This window comes from Festucalex cinctus, chromosome 15 (genome assembly GCF_051991245.1).
Source record: "Festucalex cinctus isolate MCC-2025b chromosome 15, RoL_Fcin_1.0, whole genome shotgun sequence".
Taxonomy (NCBI): domain Eukaryota; kingdom Metazoa; phylum Chordata; class Actinopteri; order Syngnathiformes; family Syngnathidae; genus Festucalex; species Festucalex cinctus.
The window spans coordinates 2,664,847-2,682,297 of record NC_135425.1 but is presented as its reverse complement, the minus strand read 5'-3'; the positions used below and the strand labels follow the sequence as shown (position 1 = coordinate 2,682,297).

The window sequence follows — 17,451 nt, the reverse complement described above, 5'->3', positions numbered from 1 at the left end:
GCTTTTCTGTGGCCACCTGAGCTAATGCCATCATCTTCTCATTACCACTAGGCCTTATTTTTTCACTCTTTTCTTCTCTATAGGTTCTATCACTATACATTCTTATCTGTGCCCTATAAAAAGTACATTTGGGGTGAAGCCGCTTGGCCTCCTCCTCCGTACTCATTGACACTTCCATTCCCAATGAGTATATACCCTCATAAGGTTTCATGGCCATCATTATTTTTACTTTTATCCAGTATCCTGTGTCAGACCTCGTATCTTGTTGAGGCGACACCACTGGACTCACCCTTACTACTGCTGTTTTAGCCTTATATTCCATTTTATCCAATGTAGCGTACATTAACACATTACTACTACACATACTACTAATATTTATTACCCTTTCTTGTGGGACGTCAGGTAATGTTTCCATCGGAATATCCCCTCGGGCTAACACACCATTGATTACTGTGGCCCAGGGTACCCCTGGTTCAACTACACACTTAGGTTCAACATATATTAGAGTTGGCGTCGCCTCCGAGCCAACAATAAGCGGAGCCGGGCGATACTCACCTCCTTCTGGCGGCCAGTTGTTGTAAAGCAGCGCCTGAAATCTCGGGTCGCACGTCCTCTCGTTTATCTCCATAGGCCAATAGGTCAGCAAATCGGAACTCAGCGACTTTATCGGGGTTTCTGCTCTAGTTAGCTGCCACCCTTCGGCTTCCCCAGCTCTTATCAGTGAACCTCTTCCCATTCTCATCCAACAATGTTGACAATACAATACCTTCTCTCCATCCCACATACATTTACAATACTGTGCATCTGTATTCTCTTGCGGGGCTAAATCCCACTGAACATGCACTTTTATTCTAGGTAGGCTCTTTATTCTACAATACCCACATACCTGTATTTCAAATATCTTAGCCGTGCCTACCTCGCTCAAATCCGGCTTAAGCTCGTCCAACCAGCCTTCGTCGGATATCTGTTCCACATTCCACTGGCTCCTCGACTCCTCGCTTCCACTACAAATTATGCAGGTCAAGATAGCCGGTTGCCAACTAAAATCTTCTACTCTATTAACAATATATCCTCTTATTGCATTTATCCAAAGATTAAATGCCCTACCAACCATTATTTCCTTTTCAGTCCTCCGCACGATGACAGCTCCTTTCACCATAACGAGCTTGACAAAGGGCGGAGTGGCTTGTTCCATCTTTTAATTATTTGTCTTACTCCTTAGCTTTAGGCTGAATTAACTGGCATTGGTTTTAGCTGCTCTACCCCTTGGAGTCCCTTCTTTTTTAATCACACTGTATTTCTGTCTAAAACTTCTTCAATGATGTCAGATTGGTCATACTTTGCTTTTACTGCCTGGCTATCAGATGGACCATGAGATTTTATCCACACTCTCTGTCCTACCTGAAATGGGCACTTTCCTTTCTGAGTGTTTTCTGTACTTTGCATTCGTCCTACCTCAGGAGCGACAAAGGGGCGCTGGTTTAATTCCTCTGAAGGGGAAGGTCTATCTGCTCTGCTCCTCCCATTCAGGTCCTTGACCAACTCCACCAATTTTCCACTCCATTCTTTTTCATTAGCATTTTTCCCGAGCCAACTTTTAACTAGGCCAATGGTTCGTTCAGCCACGCCATTAGCTTGAGGGGTGTAAGGCGGAGAGTAAGTCCTTATTATTCCCCACTTTTGACACCACCTGTCTATTGTAGCGTTTTTGAAATGAGTTCCATTGTCAGTTCTTAACTCTCTCGGTATGCCTAACCACATACAACCCTCTTCCAGTGTTTTTAGTACGCTATTAGCATTCGCATTACGTACCGCTTTTAATCCAAAATGTCCTGACATCGAATCTACAAGCACAACAAGATACTTCTCACCTTTAGTGCCGTTTACTCCCATGGGGCCTGCTACGTCCATGCAAACTGATGCCCATGGAACAGTGCTTTTAATCGTCAATCCGTCCACTCGTTGCCCTCGGCGTCCTGCATTATACTTATTACACAAATCGCAATTTCGTATAACTGAACGGATTTTCTTTTCTGGGATCCAAAGTTCCAGTTTCTCCAGCTCTCTCTTTGTGGGCAAGGCACCTCCATGGCCTAGCGCTTCATGTACGGCCTTAGTCACCTCACACACAAACTCATCTGGGACCACTTTTCCTCCTTTGGGGGTATTGTCCCATTTTTCTGCTCCTACAATTACCAATCTTCTCTCTTGGACGTATTTATCTATTTCATCATTTCCTCTCCAGTGAGCCCCCTCCTTGACGTGGGCTTTCTGGTGAACAACATCGATAGTCATATTTAACCTTAACTCGGCTATTTTCTTCCATAACTCAGCATGAGCGATTTCTTTACTCCTCGCCCCTTCAAACCCATTTTCTTCCCAAATGGATAAATCTTCTCTGAGCGCCTGGGCGCAATAGTGACTATCGGTTATAAGTCTTACTCGACTCACGTGTAATCTTATGGTCTCCAACAATCCTTCTAACACCGCTGTAGCCTCTCCTGCTTGGGCACTGCCAGGAGTCTGACCTTTCCTGCGGCATATCTCTTTACCATTGTGTTTCAGGATGAAGCCCCAGTGGGCATACTGGTCTTCACCCTTTTTGGATCCATCTGTATATAGAATCCATTCATATGGTCTCTCCTCACTATTTACAGTATTCGCCTGTTTTTTAGATATGGATTTTGCTGGTCCTATCTCTAGGTCAGGGTCAAGCAGGATATCTTCCCACCTCCCCCATCTCACATTCGTCGCTTTAGTACTTTCTAGTGTGTCTTTACGCAGGTATCGATGTACTTGACTCTGCGTAACAACTTTTATGCCTTGTCCCTGGGCTAGGTCTTTTAATGTTCCCCAATATTTAGCAAGAACCGCTAATTCTCTCTCCTCCTGGGGAAACTTTTTCTCAACATTATTTATAGTATAAGTCCATAGTGTCACTAAGCCGGCACCTTCATTACTAACACTTACCATTGCATTATCTTCATCACATTGTATCTCGGCAACCAACCTGACTTCCAAGCTTCTCGGTTCGAGGCGTATAGCATTTTTTACTGCGTTTTTAAGCCCTTCTAAATTCTCTTGGTCTTTAGCTTACCAAGGCCAATCTTTTGTTTTCTTTTCATTAGGATTCTTACGCAATCGGGCATAAAGGGGTCTCGCAAATTTCTGATAATACGGAACATGATCTCGAACATAATTACACAGTCCTAATATTTTCTGTAGCTCGTTCTCGGACGTTGGAGGCAAAATCTGTTCTATTTTCTCTCGATACGCTTGCGACAGCCCCAAGTCTTCAGACACTTGGAATCCCAAGTAATCTACCTCAAACCTGGCCAGCTGACACTTCTTAAGATTTAGTTTTAATCCTGCCTCCGTCACTCGTTCGATTACGGCCTGCAGAATCTCCAAATGTTCCTCCTCCGTGTCACTAGCGATGAACACATCATCGATGTAAACTGTGACTGGGAGACCTTCCAAAATATGCAAGACAGCTGATTGAAATACATTCGGGGAGTTCTTATATCCTTGCGGCAACCTCTGCCAAACGTATGCTTTTCCTTTATGCGTAAACGCTGTTTTCCCTTGTGATGCCTTGGCAATTCTCAGGAAAAAGAATCCATTTGCAAGGTCAATACATGATTTATACCTCTTTACTCTTAATGTTTTTAAAGACGCCTGGGGGTTTATGAGGCTCGCTCGGTTAGCCACCGTTCGGCGGTTTAGAGCTTTAAAGTTAATGACTGGCCTCCATCCCCCTCCTACCGCTTCAGGTTTTTTAACAGCTTGAATTGGGCTATTGGTAATAGGGTTTAGTTCTTCACGAATAATGCCAAGTGCTAATAATTCTTTTACAATTACCTCCATTTCGGCCACTGCTCCGGGGTTGAGGGGATATTGCCTCACTGGCGGATGTACCCCCCCAATTATAATATGCACATAATTTGCGCCTAAATCACCGCAATCATTCTTAAAATGTGCGATGGCGGCTTTGTCTAGAATTTCACCTAATTTCTTTTTCCCTTCCAGTGTTAATACACTTTCTTGGATTTGTTGGGCTTTTACGGCAGGTACATCTACTGATTTATACCATTCTTGGTCGGGTATTATTTTTGTAGGGCCTACTTTCACTAATTTAGGTTTTAGTTTTTCCCATCTCTTTTTCGCAACTTGCCTTTTATTTTTAGGTATCTTCATTTCTTCTGCATCTTTTAATGTCAACAAATTGTATGGTCCTAACACCCACACAATTCCCTTCCAAATCCCTACAGGCATTTTGGCAATCGAGCCATCAGCTACCATTACTTTTAGGTGTCCGATTCGTTTTAAGGCTCTACGGGTCATGGACACCTCGGCCCCTGTGTCTACTAAATAGGGCACTCCCTCCACCTTAGCATAAAGGTTATCCCCTATTCTGTAAACCCCTTCTAGGGTGACCCGTGCCTTTGTTTCCATTATTTCCCAGGCCCCCCGGAGGCTGCAGCCTTGCGAGCCTCGAGGAAGGCCTTCCTTTCTTCTGGGTTCAGTTTGTGAAATTCTTCTTTGGGCATATATGCTGGACCTGGTCTTCGCACTGCTGGCTGTTGTCTTGGTTGGGGCCTCGTCTGCTGTCCTGGCTGGGTGGCCTGTCTCTGATTCCAGTTCGTTCTCTGCTGCTGAGGTCTCACGTAGGGGACAGTCTGAACTGGTTGCTGAGCTCCCTGCTGGACCTGCTGTTCGCTCCCTCGGGTGCGACTAGCGACTGGTCCGGTTCTCCTTTTCTCAGCGTTATGCTTAGTTAGGCGATCCCACTTCTTAACGGAGGCTTCAATTTTCAGCGTCGTGCTATTTGGGGCCATTTTCACAAAGACAGCTTCGTTCCCTCTGTCCTTGACAATCATCCGCAGCACTTTGATATACCTATTTGGAGATATAACTTCCTTAATTTTGTGCCACACATTTAGCAGTGAAACGTCCCTTTTGAGTTGCTCTCTAGCCCTGCTAATATGGGCATCTTCATCCTCATCTTCGCCGTCCACCCATCTTTCGTAGACCTGTTGTGGTGTTTCGTTTGGTCCGACAGGGCTAGCGATGATGTACTGAAGCCATAGTTTCTTAGCACCATCTCCTCCTGGGGCGTCTCTAATCATAGGCCATGTCTCAACTAAATACTCTTTAGCTGTCTCTAGCCTACCTTTTTGGCGAACCAACTCCTTCAAGGTCTTAAATTGTTGCACCTCCCCCTCCATGTCATGTGGTTGGGGTACTGGGTTTGGTACTATTGTAGTTGATCCCAGCTGTGTCACATATTGGGACTGTTGGTTCAAAGAGGTTCTTGGGGCGGCTGGTACCGTTACAGTAACCGCTGCTCCATCGTTATCAGAACCTGAATTTAGGTCATCGTCGGCTCTCAGCTCACATTTTGCTTTATTATTTATTGCTTTTTTAAGCCTTCTCAACATAAAATCATGTGCCACCGCCACGTAGCCATCCCTGAAATTCTTAGTCAGGTCTTGGTGAATTAATAATGTGGTATATGGCGGAGCCTGTAAAATGTTAATAGCCTCGCGATAAATTATTCGCATAGTTAGAGGCATTTTACTATCTAGCTTATTGAGCCAGGCAGGTGGATAGGGGCGATCTACTTGCCCTGCCTCGGGTACGTAAGCTCTTCGCCCATCCTTTGTCTCGATCCATCCCAGGTTAAGATCTCTAGCTACCCTTGCTGAGGATTGGTACACATCAAACATAGGTTGAGGATTTTTCTTTCTTTTATTAACTGGTCTTGTAACTATTTTCGGGTTCTGGCCGGGGTTGCCCGGGTCATCTTCTGATGAGGTTGAGTCTTGGTCTTCGTCAGCGGGGTTAGCGCCAATCGCGGTCGAAACAGGAGCTTGCTCTTCATCGTCTTCCTCTTCGCTCCCATCTCCTGGCATCGCTAACGGTCCCATCGAGTTTACATTTCCCATATGCCTTTTTTGCGAAACCTGTGGCAGGGGCACCGGCGTTATGGGGGGTTGTCCCGGAAAGAACTCCCGTGCTGTTCCAGGGGTAGACGTGACGGGGCTAAAGGTCACCGTTCCCCTTGGGGCCTTGTTTTTTCCCTTTGGGGTTTGTCTGCTCGGTCCCGCTTGCTCTTCGTCCTCCACCTCCCGGGCAGCTTCTGACTTCCTTCCACTTACCGGGAGAGGCACGGGAGATGTTTTAACTGGGGATGATGACTGGGGTGAGTCCCTGGGTTCTCCGTTTATTGATTGCTGGAGCTGGCGTCGTTCACGATCCATCTGTCTAGTACGGGTTAAAATCTCGTCTGTCACTGATTTAACTCGTTCCTCTCTCTGCTTTTTGATATTACTATCACAAATTCTACTCCCGATGGTGTTGTTACAGGAGTCTTAGCTCTTAGAGTGAACGCTGCTACTGCTATGGACTCAGCCTGTTGCCACTGCATCTTTCCAGTTTTAATCCAATTTACAGCCATCACTATTCTCTCCGCTCCTTCTCCTAACGCTTTGTCGACCCCCCTCTCCAATGCTTTTGCCATCTCGTCCGCATATTGTGACTGATCGATTTTGGGGTTCCACTCTGTCCCTGGCACGTGTATTATCATGCCGTAGGGAGTGTTCCCACCACTAGTTTTTGCCGCTATTATTGGCCGCTGATTATCTTTTTGTAATTCTTGTTTAACCTCTAATTCATATTCTTGTCCCGCTTCCTGCCTTAAAATGTTTCCAAGCGCTTTACTATGCGGTTTTAGTGATCTATCTGTTATTATCACTATAGCATCCCCCCGTATTTGCCAGGGGCTTCCCACATAGTGGCACAATATTACACCATTCCCGATTGAAACCTTTTTTGTTTCCTCCGGCAGCCCACCCAGGGGCGCCGTTCTTATCAGGGGAGTCATTTTTACAATTTTTCCTGGGCTTTCATTTTCTGATGCTCCTGCATCCTCCTCATGGACACATGAGCCCATATTAACAAAGCCCTCTTCACCAACGGCCTCAGCTGGCCTTTTCCGCATTTTTTGTAACTCTTTCTGCTTTTGATCAAATCCCGACTGCTCCCAGAGGTTGAAGCTTAATTCTTCAGCCCCCTTGGGATTTGCTAATTCCACCCTTATCTGCATTTTCTCAGCGAGGGATTTAATCGTAGAGTCCCACTGGACTCCGGTGCTAGTTACTTCCACTACGTTATACACATCCAACAACACAGTCCACCAGTGGACCCAAAGGCCCACCGTCCCAGAGGTGCATCCCTCTTGGGGGTGGTTTACCACTACTGTTGCTATGCCCATTATTTCGGGAAATTCACTCACAAACACCCCCGTTTCCTTCACCGACCTTTCCACCTCAGCTGCGAGGTCGGCAGGACGGATTGAAGGGTTGTTTACTTCCAGGTGCCTTCTTGCTCCTGGTGGCCATCGATCTACACCTTCGCCCAGTAGCATAACCACTACTGGTATATCTGGTTGTTCTAGAGGATGGGGTGCAGGCATTAACCCTGCTACCCCCTCTGTAGGGCTGGGGGGCTTTCCCCTCCCATTTCTCCCTATTATTCTTTCCATTACTTCACTAGCGTGTTCTATAGCCCGCTTTGCTTTCTTATTGTAGGAGTGGAGCTATCTATTTCCGAAGCCTTCCCCGCGCGCTTTGGGTTCAGGGACGTACTTTAGCTCCTGGTTACTCAGCTCCGTACCTGTGTACGTTGCCTCTACTGCTATCGGGACTACCGCCTTCGGGTTTCCTACCTTTACTCGTCGGCGGATGTCCTCTCTCAAACGGTGGGGTGTGTTGTCCTTTCGGGTCGGTTGTAATCCTTCCCGCTTCTCTTCTCCGGGATCTGGATGTCTTCTTGTTCCAATGGACACGTCTGCTAAGAACCGAAAAAGGCTGCCTCCACTAGAACATTAGTCTAGTGGAAACACCTACCTTCTCTCCTTGGTTCTCGACGACTTTCTTCTTGTGCCAATGGACACTCCTGTCAGGAACCGAAAAAGGCTGCTTCCACTAGAACATTAGTCTAGTGGAAACCCCTACCTTTTCTCCTTGGTTCGCGACAACTTTCTTCTTGTGCCAATGGACACTCCTGTCAGGAACCGAAAAAGGCTGCTTCCACTAGAACATTAGTCTAGTGGAAACCCCTACCTTTTCTCCTTGGTTCTCGACAACTTTCTTCTTGTGCCAATGGACACACCTGTCAGGAACCGAAAAAGGCTGCTTCCACTAGAACATTAGTCTAGTGGAAACCCCTACCTTTTCTCCTTGGTTCGCGACAACTTTCTTCTTGTGCCAATGGACACTCCTGTCGGGAACCGAAAACTTAAAATTTTTCCAAAAACTCCAGGAGAAAAGGCAAGAGACAGGAAATCAGGGTTAAGTTTGCAGCGTCAGCCTCTGACACTGAGTCCGCTATCCAAGAAAAGGGACTATAAATATTTTCAGGCACCCCGCAATAACTAAGCAAAGAGTATGGTAGTTTTGCTACAAATGGATACCTGAGATAACAAACCAATAAAATGGGCAACCGCACCCAATATGGAAAGCCTAAATAGCGCAAACCATAGTTTAACATCACAAGTCTAGAAGAGACTGCCTCCCTCCGAGCAGCCTCTCAACATTAACTCTAACTGTTCAAGCCCTCCTTCTTTTTGTGGGCTGGCCTGAACCACCCCTTGACTCAGCCCCTCCCTCAGGAAAGCGCGGCGCAGCGCGCTCTGCCAAGTACACTATCAGTACCTTCACAGCTGACCAGAGCAGCAGGTCGCTGTTAAAGCCCATTCACTTTGAATGGCCTTCTCACACTCAACCTCTTTTAGAGTGCAAGTCTCCTGGGGGAGCCAGTCACCGTTTCTTTAACACAAAATAGTACAATCAACTTCAACTCAAAAATCACACTAGATTTTCACAATTAAAGAAGCTCTTTTCCATGAAACACTATTCATCAAAGAGACTATTTTGTGTTAGCTCAGGGTCGTATGACATGACAATTTATCAGCGAGTTCGCTATCAGCTCCAAGCACTGTGCCCTCCACTCAGAGCCGCGCTCACTCGGGTTCCTGTTTGGGCCTCGATCGATCCCGATTTTGACAAAAATGAGTCAATCGAGCCCCACGTTGGGCGCCACATGTCAACTTCCGCTTACCCGCAGGACTTAAATCGGGAAATATGTCCTGATCGACTCTCCAACTAAAGGGTTAGAAATTCCCCTTTTTCCTCACCAGCTCTAAGGCGTCAGCGTGAGGAGACGGGAATTAAATAAGCCGATATATCAAAGTGGATTCACCTAGGTTTGTTCACTGTCTTCTTATCATGAGGCCAATCCGTTTTCATACACCTATCAATCCTGAGTGAGTAACCACACACACAGAGCCCAGGAATGCTAGCATGTACACCTCACTTATATTGGCAGCTCCACTTCTCTGAGTTGTTTGCATTTGTTATTGACCTAGTAATTTAATAATCCTTGTTAGAATCATACGGATTTGTTACATATCAAGCTGGAGTATTTGACCTTATTAATACAGATGGAAGCATTGGTTAGAGGTTATTCAAATGCACTTACCTTTTTCCAAACGTCCGTTGCTGTTGTCCTCCTCGAAGAGGGAAAAAATAATATTGATGCGGACTTATAAAATGTCCAAAAAAATAAAATAAAATCAAAAACAAATAATAAGGACTTATCAAACGTCCAAATATAAAAATACAATCAAAAACAAATAACAAGGACTTATGAAACGTCCAAAATAAAAATAAAATCAAAACAAATAATAAGGACTTATCAAACGTCCAAATATAAAAATAAAATCAAAACAAATAATAAGGACTTATCAAACGTCCAAATATAAAAATAAAATCAAAAACAAATAATAAGGACTTATCAAACGTCCAAATATAAAAATAAAATCAAAAACAAATAATAAGGACTTATCAAACGTCCAAAACAAAAATAAAATCAAAACAAATAATAAGGACTTATCAAACGTCCAAATATAAAAATAAAATCAAAAACAAATAATAAGGTCTTATAAAACGACCTCGGACTCATAAAACGTCCAAAAATAAATATAATAAAAATTAAAACAAACCAAACAAACTAATTAAATCACAATTAGTTTTTAAATCATTTTATTCGGACTTATAGAACGTCCCAAAAAAGAATAAAACCAAAAATAAATAAAATAAAGATTAAAACAAAACAATAAAATGATTGATTCAAAAATTGTCTTTTAAACAATTTTATTGACAATAATAAGACAACCAATATTAATCATAACAATCACCTTTAATGATAAAACCTTAAATCAATAAAAATAAAATAAAATAAAATAAAGACAGGAGATTAAGAATAATATAACCTTTTACAATAAGCTTTATAAGATTGATCATTTCTCAAAAAAGCTTAAGACCTGATTGACAATAAGATGTTTTTGGCAAAAATAATTTTAAAGATATGAGAGTGTATTAAATGGCCCCTACCCTAACACGCGATTAGTCATTCATATCTTCCTATTATACATCATTATTGCTAAAGGATTTGTACATTACCAATCAGAGAAGAAGAATTCCAGTCACGGCTTAATCCCAGTCCTTCGTAAAAAATCCAAAGTCCCAGGCAGGCAGCTATAATCCTTCTTCGAGAATGCACTCTGTCCAGACCAGATCGCAGGGTAGAAAAGACCCCGATCGTAGCTGGTGACGGCTTTTTATCCCCTTCGGTCAGACCACCGACTTCTTCCGTGAATGTCCTTCCGCCTCCAGAAATATCAAAGCGCACGTTGGGACTCATTTTCAGTAATTTTCCACAGACGAGCCATGAAGATGAAGTCATACATTCTTTACAAATGTGTCATGGATACACAACGTTGAATGATGAGTCATACATGAAAATATGTCAAGGTCTTCAGCTCTATTCGACAATGATGAACGTTAAAATAAATAACATCATAGATATATTAATTAAGCAAGCATGAATAACATATATATACATGACATGTTAAATCCCAAATTCTCTCAGCTTGAATTTAACAGGTTAATTCTAATCTCTGTTGCACATCTTGTATATATCTTTGTTAAATCAAACAATACATACAGATAATCTTCTCAATGCAGTTACAGCAATATTATCAGCGATAAAAGACAGTATCGCTTGTAAATAAAATAAAAGAAAAGAAAAAGAAAGACAGCAAAACTTCATAGTTGGCTTTCAATGTGCTACAAACATTGATCCAAAAATCAGGTTAACAATTGTCGAATATAGATTGTGTTGTGTATTATTATTTAATTCAGGATATCATTTATTTACACTCAATTTGTATCTTATATGGAATTATCCGGGCAATGCTGAGTGGGTGGTTTAGTTGTACAGGTTTGGCGGCATCTGGTGGTTACTTTGAGGAACTACACCCAGAGGCCAAAGTTTAATTATCAGTCCTATAGACACCTATTGGTCTCTAACTAAGAATTGAGTCTAGCCCATTAATTTGTTATCTCATTTTACATGATATGGCGTTTCATCTGACCCTACTCAATCCACTCAATTCAACATTACAATACTATCGAAAGACTTTCCTTTTATTGTTGCGGTGTATTGAAAAGTTTTTTTTTTTTTTTTAACCTTTCTTTGTCGTAGAACCAGCGGTCGGACATTGCTGTGAGCACGATCTATAAAATATACATTCACGTTTGTATAGGTAATAGATGTTCTAGTGTATATCAGCACATTTACACACGCTGCTAGCAGATCGCCCGAAAAGTTAGGAAAGTAATCTTACTAGCAATCTCTTAGCATGTTAGCGCTTACCTTCACGTTCTTTGGAAGACTGTCCAAGACTGTCTTGCATCGGACCCATAGTAGTCGTCATCGTCCGATGAAACGTCATCTGTGCAGACGTGCTCGGTTGTGCACCACTTTCTCCGGTGTTAGCATCGCTAGCCGGTGGGGCCTTAGGACGTTATTAGCATCGCTAGCCGGTCGTGGTCGAAACGGCCGCATCACCGCTTCAACTATGACTTAACCCCGTCATCACTGTGCTCTTGAGCACTGGTCGATGCTTTTGAGCTTTGAAAATAAGGATCAAGCGTGAGCTGATTGCCATCTGTAGCCTTTTTGACTCCCTTAGCCAAGTTAGCCATTCTCTCCCCCTTAACACTCTAGCTCCGCCTCTCTTCTTCTACTGTTGTCTCCTACCCGATCTTGTCCAAAAGACTCATCACAGCCATCTAGTGGCCAGGAATACTCATTATAGTAACCCGTTCGGCTTGATACTTGGAGCACAGCTGCTCAAGGCTTTCCTCCACCCGTTTCCATAAAAAAACATAGTAGACGTCAATAGACGTCTATGGTGGCCTATCCTAGGATTATACTGAACGTTTTTAAACGTTTATGGCGGTCAAAGAGTTAAAATAAAATAAAAACAAAAATGTTTGGAGATGATCAAAGTAAGAAAGGAGGGTGTAGAAGAACACAGGTACTATTAAAGGTTATTTTAGTTAACTAAAACTAACGAAATAACTACAATTAAAATTCAAAAAACAATTTTGTGAACGAAATAAAATTAAAACGAAAATGCTTTTTAAAAAACGAAAACTAACTGAAACTAGAGCTGCAAGCAGCTATAAAGGGCCCTCGCACCCCGGGCCACGTTGGGGTACTTGCACGTTGGGGTACTGGCACATTGGGAGCAGAGTTTCTTTGAAAATGGCAAAATAAACCTTTACATGTGGGTTTTTCTTTTGCCAGGTGTGATGAGTGTGTCAAGCTCAATGGGTTTTGGTGAATGTTAAGATCTGCAAAAATCAGTGTACTTTTTTATTTTTACGGAATGATTTGCCCTGATTTGTATTTTTTGTAAAAGTATATATACACATCATCGCTCGTACTCATTGCACAATGTTGCTGTTATTGTCCATAGAGGCTTTCAAAAATAAATAAAACAAAATAAAAAAGTACGTATGTTTGGATTGGTCTGATGCCAGTGAATATTTTGAGTAGTGGAAAGTAAAAGAATATTCATAAATGAGTTAGTTATAACACTTACAATGAGTTTACATTTTTTGCAAAAATACCGGAAGTGGGGTATTTTTTTTCATGCCTCAAGGGCTAGGTGGCGCTGCATATATAACTGCATGTTGTCATAGAGATAGCTTCAGGCCTTGACGATAAACATACATGTCAAGTTTGGGATTTTTTGGAGCATGTACTGGGGTATTATTAAGCATATCCTTTTTCATTGCGAAACACAAAATTTGATGCCCCGCCCTCATCATATAGTATTCCGAAAAGTCAAGATTTCCCCCCCTGTTGTTGGCTCAGGTCTTGACATGGTCCAGGTCAAGTCTTAAGTCAGTCAGATGAAACGTGTAGGAGAAGTGGGCAAAACTATGCCCCCTGTAAATGTGCTAAAATCGTCAGAAATGGGACATTCAAAAATTCTTCGCTCGCTTCCTGTTCATTTTATCACAGGGGTCCAGAGACTTTTTTTGTACGTCTTGGGCTCCCTCATACACCTAAAAATTTCCAAAAATGTTGCTTAAATGTACAACCAGGGCTGCTTCGTTAAAAATTTCTAGGGGGCGCTATTGAGTCATTTTTGCAAAAATAGTACAATACATGATAAAATATTACTCATTTTACCAGGCCAGACGTGTGTGCCAAGTTTCATGAGTTTCTGTGCATGTTTAGACCCTCAAAATTGGCGTTGTTTTCTTGGCGAACAGCGCTTAGCCACGCCCACAGCGATTCGCAAAAACTCACAAACTTCGTATTGTGACATCATGAAGGCCGGAACGTTCTTCTGAGCAAATATGAGGTAGGTCCAGTTTACGTGTTTGGAGAAAAACGTAGAAGAAAATTCGTTAGAAAAAAAATTGCCACTCGGTGGCGCTATCAGTAAGATGAAATATAAGTTTGTAGATGTCTTTAGGGCTGGACTCTCATCAAATGTGTGAAATTTTAAGAAGATAGGATCATCTGGGTCAAGTTAAAGAAACTTTTATTGTCACGAAAAATCTTCAGAAATTGCGGCACCGTAGCGGCCACGCCCTTTGGCGAAAAGTTACAATATTCGGTGTGGGGCATGATCAACATCTTAAGGCTTTTTTGACCAATTTTCAACTGGATCCCTTCAACGACCTCGGCACAGTAGCTAAAAACGTAAAGTATGACATTTATTGTCACCACTAGGTGGCGCTATATGTATAACTGAATTTTATCATATAAATGTTTTCAGGCCGTGACTATTAAGTTGCATGAGAATTTTGAGATTTTTTGGAGCTTGTACATGGGAGTTATTAAGCATTTTGTCTTTCTGGACAAATGAAATTTTAAAGGCAATTTTTGATGCCCCGCCCACGTCATATAGTATTTCGAAAAGGCAAGATTTTTTGCCCAGTTGTTGTCTCAGGTCTTGAGATGATACATGGCAAGTTTGAAGTCAATTGGATGAAAAATGTTTGCAAAGGGGGAAAAAGCATGACCACAGTGAATGTGCCAAAATGGGCCAAAATTGGACATTCAAAAATTCATAGCTCACTCCCTGTACATTTTAGGAAATGGCTTCCACTGACTTTTTTGTGCGTCCCGGAGTGCTACACGTGCCTGCCAATTTTCGTAGCTCTCGGTCAAACGCGCCGGGATTGGTTTTTATTTTTCTACGCTAGGTGGCGCTATAGAGTCGCGTTGTTATGACAACTTCATAATATCAAATTTTTCGCCGGGCCCGAAGAGATTGCAAGGTTTGGTGAGTTTTCGTAAATGTTTAGGTCCTCAAAAATGCGATCGTTTACGGAGAAGAAGAATAACTAGAGCTGCGAGCAGCTATAAAGGGCCCTCGCAGCCCGTGCCACGTTGGGGTACTTGCACGTTGGGGTACTTGCACGTTGGGGTACTCGCACATTGGAAGCAGAATTTCTTTGAAAATGGCATGATAAACCTTTACATGTGGATTTTCTTTGCCAGGTGTGATGAATGTTTCAAGGTCAATGGGTTTTGGTGAACGTTAAGATCTGCAAAAATTAGCACCCATTTTTATTTTTAGGCAATAAGTTTCCCTGATTGGTATTTTTTGGAAAGGTATATGTACCCATCATCGCTCGTACTCATTGCACAATGTTGCTTTTATTGTCCATAGAGGCTATCAAAATTAAATTAAATTAAATAAAAAAAGTATGCATGTTTGGATAGGTTTGATGCCAGTGAACATTTTGAGTGGTGGAAACTAAAAGAATATTCATAAATGACTTAGTTATCACACTTACAATGAGTTTACAATTTTTGTAAAAATACCATATGTGGGGTATTTTTTTTTCACGCCTCAAGGGCTAGGTGGCGCTGCATATATAACTGAATATTGTCATAGAGATACCTTCAGGCCTTAAATACTAACATACAAGTCAAGTTTGGGATTTTTTGGAGCATGTACCGGGGAGTTATTAAGCATATCCTTTTTCATTGCGAAACACAAAATTTGATGCTCTGCCCTCATCATATAGTATTCCGAAAAGTCAAGATTTTTCCCACCGTCGTTGGCTCAGGTTTTGACATGGTCCAAGTCAAGTCTGAAGTCAGTCGGATGAATTGTGTAGGAGAAGTGGGCAAAAGTATGCCCCCTGTAAATGTGCTAAAATCGTAAAAAATGGGACATTCAAAAATTCGTAGCTCACATCCTGTTCATTTTAGCAGATGGGTCCAAGAGACTTTTTTGTCGGTCTTGGGCTCTCACATACACCTAAAACTTTCCAAAGATATTGCTTCAATGTACAAGTGGGGCTGCTTAGTTAAAAATTTCTAGGGGGCGCTATTGAGTCATTTTTTTTTAAAAATAGCACAATACATGATGCACGGTAGTCGAGTGGTTAGCACGTCCGCTTCCCAGTTCTGAGGTCTCCGGTTCGAGTCCAGGCTCGGACCTTCCTGGGTGGCGTTTGCATGTTCTCCCCGTGCCCGCGTGGGTCTTCTCCGGGTACTCCGGTCTCCTCCCACATTCCAAAGACATGCATGGCAGGTTAATTGGGCGCTCCGAATTGTCCCTAGGTGTGCGTGTGAGTGTGGATGGTTGTTTGTCTCTGTGTGCCCTGCGATTGGTTGGCAACCAGTCCAGGGTGTCCCCCCGCCTACTGCCCAGAGCCAGCTGAGATAGGCGCCAGCAGCCCCCGCGACCCTTGTGAGGAATAAGCGGTCAAGAAAATGGATGGATGGATGGATGGACAATACATGATAAAATGTTACTCATTTTACCAGGCCAGATGTGTGTGCCAAGTTTCATGAGTTTCTGTGCATGTTTAGACCCTTAAAATCGGCGTTGTTTTCTTGCCGAACAGTGCTTCGCCACGCCCACAGCGTTTCGCGAAAACTCACAAACTTCGTGTTGTGACATCATGAAGGCCGAAACCCTCTTCTGAACAAATATGAGGTAGGTCCAGTTAACGTGTTTGGAGAAAAACGTTGAAGAAAATTCGTAAGAAAAAAAAATGCCACTTAGTGGCACTATAAGTAAGATGAAATATAAGTTTGTAGATGAGTTAAGGGATGGACTCTCATCAATTGTGTGAAATTTTGAGGAGCTAGGATTTTTTGCAAAGGTATATATACCCATCATCGCTCGTACTCATTGCACAATCATTGCTTTTATTGTCCATAGAGGCGATAAAAAAAAAATGAAACAAAATAAAAAAAAGTACATATGTTTGGATCGGTCTAATACCAGTGAACATCTTGAGTAGTGGAAACTAAAAGAATATTCATAAATGACTTAGTTATAACACGAGTTCACAAATTTTGTTCAAAATATTGTAAGTGGGGTTGGTTTTTTTTTATGCCTCAAGGACGGCGCAGTATTTATAACTGAATTTTGTCATAGAGATACCTTCACGCCTTGACTATAAATATACATGTCAAGTTTGGGATTTTTTGAAGCATGTACCGGGGAGTTATTAAGCATATCCTTCATTCACGATACTGCTTTTAACGTCCATAAAGGCTATCAAAAATAAATAAAGCTAAATAAAAAATATGTATGTTTGGATAGGTCTGTTGCCAGTGAACATTTTGAGTGGTGGAAAGTAAAAAAATATTCATAAATGACTTAGTTATCACACTGAGAATTTAGTTTACAATTTTTGTAAAAATACCGTAAGTGGGGTATTTTTTTTTTCATGGCTCAAGGGCTAGGTGGCGCTGCATATATAACTGAATGTTGTCATAGAGATAGCTTCAGGCCTTGACTATAAACATACATGTCAAGTTTGGGATTTTTTGGAGCATGTACCGGGGAGTTATCAAGAATATGCTTTTTCATTGCGAAACGTGTTTACAATTTTTGTAAAAATACCGTAAGTGGGGGATTTTTTTTTCATGCCTCAAGGGCTAGGTGGCGCTGCATATATAACTGAATGTTGTCATAGAGATACCTTCAGGCCTTGACGATAAACATACATGTCAAGTTTGGGATTTTTTGGAGCATGTATCGGGGAG

The 17,451-nt window shown here is 42.3% G+C and overlaps 1 protein-coding gene across 2 annotated transcripts in view; it reads left to right on the top strand.

Annotated features, from left to right (window-relative positions):
- Nucleotides 1-17,451, top strand: part of scai (suppressor of cancer cell invasion) — an 836,016-nt gene that overhangs the window by 12,943 nt on the left and 805,622 nt on the right. The gene's annotated exons all lie outside the window — the stretch shown is intronic.